The sequence below is a fragment of the Panthera leo genome, chromosome E1 (assembly GCF_018350215.1).
Source record: "Panthera leo isolate Ple1 chromosome E1, P.leo_Ple1_pat1.1, whole genome shotgun sequence".
Classification (NCBI taxonomy): domain Eukaryota; kingdom Metazoa; phylum Chordata; class Mammalia; order Carnivora; family Felidae; genus Panthera; species Panthera leo.
In genome coordinates, this window is record NC_056692.1 from 4,084,853 (window position 1) to 4,091,606 (window position 6,754).

A 6,754-nucleotide genomic window follows, 5' to 3' on the forward strand; every position below is an offset into this window, starting at 1 on the left:
ATTCTTAATGTTTGGAGTTTGGACTGGCTTTTCGAACATAACCTCCCTGTAAGATGTGATCCGCGGATGACCTGGCGATCGGGGCGAGGAGGGCAGAATTCAGAGTTTGAGATCTTAGAGTCATTTTCAGGTAAGAAGAAGATGACGTTGGTATTGATACATCCCAAAATAATGGTGGAGATTTCATATTTAGCGTTCCTTCTGTGTACGAGTCATTGTGTTACTTGCTGGGATTTCAGGGGTGAATGAGACACTGTGACCTTCAGACAGGAGGTTTGCAGGGGATGTGCAGAGCAAGACCTCCTGATGGGGTGTAGGGGGCGTATTGTCACAGTGTAAGCCATCGTGCGACACTCGGGATGTTTCTGGAACAGACTAGCTTCTCTAGAGCAGTAGGTCCGCCTGAGGTGTTAATTAAATGCAAGTCTGCAAGAGAGGTCTGTGGGTGCCAAGATGGGCAAGGAGAAGCCATTGAATTCTTTGGATCAAGGAAGCAATATAATAAAAGCTGTACTTGAGGAAAATTTCTATCTTATTATCTATCATCTTTTTCTATTTTAGAAAACTGAGATAAATGAATCATACCCAAAGCTAAATGAAAGATTTGGACCAGGTAATGAGTGTTCTTACTGGAGGCATTTGCTGATAGGGCAGAGGATCCCAAGTCCTAAAATCCTGGGGAAAGAGCTGGACTGGACAGAGGAGGGTGGTCACGGGCACAATGAAATACTTTGATGTTCTGACCCGCTGTTGCAAATCTGCAGCCGTTTCATTTTGCAACTGCCTCGTGGGAGCCCGGGAATGACCTCAGTCAGGATGTTCTCAAACATAATACAGCCAGCACATTAACCTGCCAAGGACTGGTTAATTTAAAAAACTTGGTGGGTCATTTCACCTCTGAAGGAGCCCATAGATGGTTTTTGAAAGAACCAGAAGGAATCTGTTGGAAATTTTCTTGGCAGAGTCAGTCAGCAGTTCAGGTTAGAATTGTATTTGCTTTGAGCTGGAAGCCACGATGAAACCCATGTAATGGAGAGCATATGAAATGTAGTTTCCACTAGGTTATTAGGATAAGCAAGCGAGGGCTTGAAAACGATTCTAATTAAATCAAGAAAAGAGAGTGGAGAATTGTACCGGAAAATTAGAATCCTTTTGAAAACACAGTCAAGGGGGAATTCTAAAAATGAAACAAAACTACAGTATCAGAAGCTAAGAGCTCAGTAGGTGCATTTTTTAATGTTTATTTATTTTTGAGAGAGAGAGAGACAGAGACAGAGCCTGAGCAGGGGAGGGGCAGAGAGAGAGGGAGACACAGAATCCGAAGCAGGCTCCAGGCTCTGAGCTGTCAGCACAGAGCCCGACGCGGGGCTCGAACCCACGGACTGCGAGATCATGAGCTGAGCCGAAGTCAGATGCTCAACCAACTGAGCCATCCAGGTGCCCCTCAGTAGGTGTATTTAACAGCATAACGGATTTGGCAGACGACAAGTTGGGTAACTGCAAGTGCAGATCAATAGAAAATATCCCTGCAGTGAATAGACTTGAACACTCATTTCATGGAATGTCTTGCAGCAAAATAAAACAAAAGTTCAAACTTCTAGGGATTTTTTTTTTCCCAAGGAAGACATCCAGATGGCCAGTAGACACATGAACAGATGCTCAACATCGCCCATCATCAGGAAAACGCAAATCAAAAGCATAATGAAGTATGACTTCACACCTGTCAGAATGGCTAAAATCCAAAACACAAGAAACACCAAGTGCTGGCAAGGATGCGGAGAAAAAGAAACCCTCGTGTACTATTGGTGGGAATGCAAATTGGCGTAGCCTCTGTGGAAACCAGTATGGAGGTTCCTCAAAAAATTAAAAATAGGACTACCATACGATTCAATAATTCCACTACTAGGTACTTACCAAAGAAAATGAGAACACTAACTCAAAAAGATATACGCACCCCTATATTTATTGCAGCATTATTTACAACAGCCAAGATATGGAAGGAATCCAAGTGTCCATCGACAGGTGAATGGGTAAAGATAATGTGGTATAGATGCACAATGGAATATTTCTCGGCCATAAAAAAGAATGAGATCTTGCCATTTGCGACAACATGGATGGAGCCTGAGGGTGTGATGCTAAGTGAAATAAGTCAGCCAAAGGCAAATATCATATGATTTCACTTATATGTGGAATCTAAAAAACAAAACAAATGAACAAACAAAAAGCAGAAGCAGACACATAAATACAGGGAATAAACTGGCAGTTGCCAGAGAAGAGGGGTGGGGAAGCCTGAGGTACCCCCCCAGGTACCCCCCAAAAGTCTTATATCGAAGTGGATAAATAGCATATATTTTTTAATGTCTGTGAACAACTTTTTTTTTAAAGGAGCTTATTCTCAATAAACATAAAATCACCTATAAACAGCACCATAAATTTGCTTCTGATCTGTCATCCGTAGGCTTGTACATAGCTGTGATCCATATATAATTTTCTGCTGTAAGCCCTCGGAAGCAGTGAGATCTGAGGGCTTCCAAGGTGACTTTGCTTCCCTCTCTTTTCCGGTGGGAACGATTGTCAGCACAGAGCATGAGTCGGGAGAGGAGAGGCCACCATAGGTCAGTGGTTCTCCGACTTCAGCGGGCGTCACCTGGGGTACCTGTTGCAACACGGATCACTGGGCCCTACCCCCCGGATTCCCATTCAGCGGATGTGGGGTGTGGCCTGAGATTTCATACTTCTACCAAAGTCCCAGATGCTGCTGCTGTTATGACGAGCACACTTGGATAACTACCATCGTAGTTTTACCGGGAGAGGTTCCATCTCTTCTCTTGGAAAACTCCCTCCCAGTATAGCCTTTCTATCTCAGGTCTAAGTGCTGAACTACCTAAGGGGCTCTTGGATCCTGAGTCCAGCATGCCATGACCCTAGCGGGGGACAGAAGCCGGGCAGTTTTCTTGCTCAACCTCAGAGAACATGAAGTGCCCTGTGTGTGTGTGTGTGTGTGTGTGTGTGTGTGTGTGTGTGTGCACGCCTTGCTTGCCCAGGAGTAGTAAATGTGCCATTTGAACCAAACGGGCAGGCTGCGGCTTTGTGGCTGACCTGAAAGAAATAGCCCCCTTTTAGTCACTAGAGACCAATTCAAATTTTCAGCCAGGTCAAATTCTTCAATAGCTTTCTTTTAAAGCATTTGTAGGAGAACACTTAGGTGGCCTGGTATTTTCAAATGATTTACGTTGTGGCCAGAGAAAGGGGGAGGAGGGCCTTTATGCATACACCAGGTAATTCATTATGTCAACCCTGGAAATACATCAGTGTCAGAAAAGAGACACTTGTTGAATCTACATGAGATGAGGTGGTCTTGAGCCCTCTCCCTGCGTGTTGGGCGGAATCCTAGGAGCAGCCATAGTTCTTTCACATTCTGACAGCTAGGCATTACCAAGCCAGGGCACAGGAACACAATGGGTCTGAGGCCCTCCCCTCTCCTCCAGGGTTTACACAATCGGGGGGCGGGGGGAGCTGGGGCAGAGTTCTTCTAACCAAGAAACCTCAGGTTTAAGTAATTCTTTAGATTTGGGAAGGTGGCCTCACATTCCGAATTACTCATGACTGATCAAAAGAAGGAAATATTCTAATGGCCCCACTTTCCTGATCATTCTCAGGTAGCCCAAAAGAAGAGAGGAAACAAAATCTTGTTCTGACCCAGAACTTGGTCAGATTCAGCTTGAGGACCCTTGCAGGAGCCAAGAGGGTAGCAGATATTTCTGACCAGTGAGGAGATTTGGGTGGGTGCGTGGGTGGGCGAAGGAAGCTTGTCAAACAGATTCTGGGACCTAAGATATCACAGATCTAAAGGACCATAACATTGGAAGGGGATTTGGAATACGTCTTGTCCAGGCCAACCCATTCATAGCTATGAAAAGGGCATGATTATTTGTCTTGGCCACAGTCACTCACTGACAGATAAAATGTGATTCAGCAGAGAGACGACTATGACAGGTGTATATGGAGACTAGGAGAATGGAATTGAGGGTCAACCATTCTGATACTGAACCAAGAAAGAAAGGAAGAATATATCGAAAGCTTTTAAGAGGAGAATTTATTATCTTGGTCCAGGTCCCAAGAGTGGCATCAGGTAAGGACAGAAATCTGATAGGGCTCAAGCCATTTTGCTGTCCATTGCTGGCTTACTTTATCCATAGCTTGATGGAGGCACAGATGAATTTGGCAGACATTTTTTCCCCTTTAACAAATAATGAGCTGCAGGGTGTCTGGGTGGCTCCATCGGTTCAGCGTCTGACTTTGGCTCAGGTCATGATCTCATGGTTCGTGGGTTCAAGCCCCGCATTGGGCTCTGTGCTGACAGCTTGGAGCCTGGATTTGGCTTCAGATTCTGTGTCTTCCTCTCTCTCTGTTCCTCCCCTGCTCATGGTCTGTCTCTCTTGCTCTCAAAAACAAGGAGGAAACAAGGAGGGGGGGGGGCCTCTGATTAGACACTATTTCATTTTTGATGACATACAGAAGTAGTCGTTCTCTGGGCTCCGTAAGCACACCTGCAAGATGCTTGTGTCCCCTTGAGAGATTGGCCTCATTTCCTCTGGTTCTTGACTTTCCCCAGAGGAGCCTCACAGATTTCCTCCGGGCATGGACTAGAATTGGGTCCATTGATTAGGACCCAGGCTGGAAACAGATGTGCACTCAAATGAGGTGTATTCATGGTCTTGGGCTGCTCTCATAAATCCCCACAAACTGGGGGGCTTCAAACAACAGAAGTGGATTGTCTCACGGTTCAGAGGTCATGTCGTAGGGGACAGCTCTTCCTTCCTTGCCTCCTCTAAGCTCCTGGAAGTTCCCTGCAACCCCTGGGCTCCGTGGCTTGCAGCCGTGGCATTCTGGTCTCTGTTTTGGCCATTACATGGCATGGTCTCTGTGTGTCTGTCTTCACACGGCTCTACTCTTAGAAGGACAACAATCGCATTGAATTCGGGGTCCAACCTCTCCGAGGGTGACCTCACGTTAACCAGTTACATCTGCAGTGACCCTATTTTCAAATAAGGACACATTTCTAAGGTCCTAGGACTAGGGGTTACTAAGCATACTAAGGGTTAGGATTTCAACACATCTTTTTATGGAGAACCACAAATCTCCCCATAACATAGGTATTGAGGTGGGTTTCACGAAGGAATTATAGAGGCTCAGAGAAGTGCCCAGATGTCAACAGGTCTCGCCAGGGCGTGTGGTCGCTTTTTCTCTCTGCTTCCTTATGCTTTCCTGCTTTTCCCCGATTTGTGACATTTTGTAGACACTCGGGGGAAGGTGGGGGAAACCCAGAAACCCCCCTCCATCTCTCCTAGCAAGGAGTGGTGAGGGCTGCTTCCAGTCTGCAATGTCACTCCGTGACTCTGTGACTCAGTCCAGTCCCCTCAACGTCCCCAGGTTGCCCTGAGTGTGTCACAGAGCATGGTCACGCTGAGTTTTCTCAACTGTGGATTTGTCAGCCCTGCCAGTGAGCCAAGGTTAATGGCAAGTCCAAACGGGGTCATAGAGGGGAACGCTCATCGGAGACTGAACTGCATGTGATTTTTTGGGGTTACACCTGTCCTGTGTGGGGAGTCGGTGGAGAGAAGGTAGATGTAAAAATGGGTTTGCAGCCACAGCGACACCTGGTGACCATTCTACACATTGCATGACACTTCTGCAATTTTTTTCCCCGTTTCAACTAAGGGTTGTGGGTTTTCCTTTGCTAGGTGGTGAGATGCCCCATCGTGAGAGGGCAGCAGAGACCAAGTGGGCACAGGGACATCTGAAAGGCAATAGGGGGCATCCAGCCAGAGGGATACCAAAGCACATGGGCAGGAAATTCAACTTCGGGATACTCGGGGTGCTGGCCGTTCAGTCCTGCTGAGGCTGTGTCCTCCTGTATGGTCCCGGCCTCCTCACCTGTGGGGCAGTCAGTGGGCAGGGGGACACTAGAGCAAACCCACTGACATGGGATCCTTCTTCCTGCCCCCTTGATTCAAGTAACTTCTTTTGGGGAGTTGCGGTATCTGAGGTCTGACCACCACCTGGAAGAGTCCTTATGACTTGGTGCCATGTGGACACTCCCTCCCTGTCCATCCTGTCCCCACCTGCCCTCTCACCAAAAGATGGCCCCCTCTGTCCCATTCCAGAGAACTCCCCTGAGAGGAGGCAGAACCCCTAAAAGGAGCAGGTCAGGAACCACACAGCCCGGGTCTGGGTTGTGGCCAAGCTTGGCCTGGAGCCCAGCTCTGACGTGTCCCAGGACCGGCCGCCCGTAGCCCTGTCTCCAGCCCTTCCTGTCCCGAAGCTGCATCTCTGTCTCTGACCACCAGTCAGGTTTTCGGCATTTCCTGTTGCTGTCGTGCCCCCACGCCCCACCGGCCCCCACTGGTTCTAGCCTGAGCATCACTATAGCACCTGTCTCCCCACTGATAGTAATACCCCCCGCCAAAGACAGAAGGCTATCTTGCTGACCCTCGGCCTGCCCTGCCTGCTGCTTAGCTCACCCTCCTACATTCTGACACGACATCTTGACCACCAGCGTCATCCCGGGGTGGGCCGGGTCCCGTGGTGATCACATGACCCTGGCCATTTTGCTCTCGAGATTAAGCTTTATACGTGTGCATATGAATACGGTACATATGCCGATTTTGTAAGTGGCTTGGATTCAGGCTGGAAATTTGAACCCTTTTTCACCCATAAGTATGAGAACAGTTCGAATCAGTAGTTTGAATCA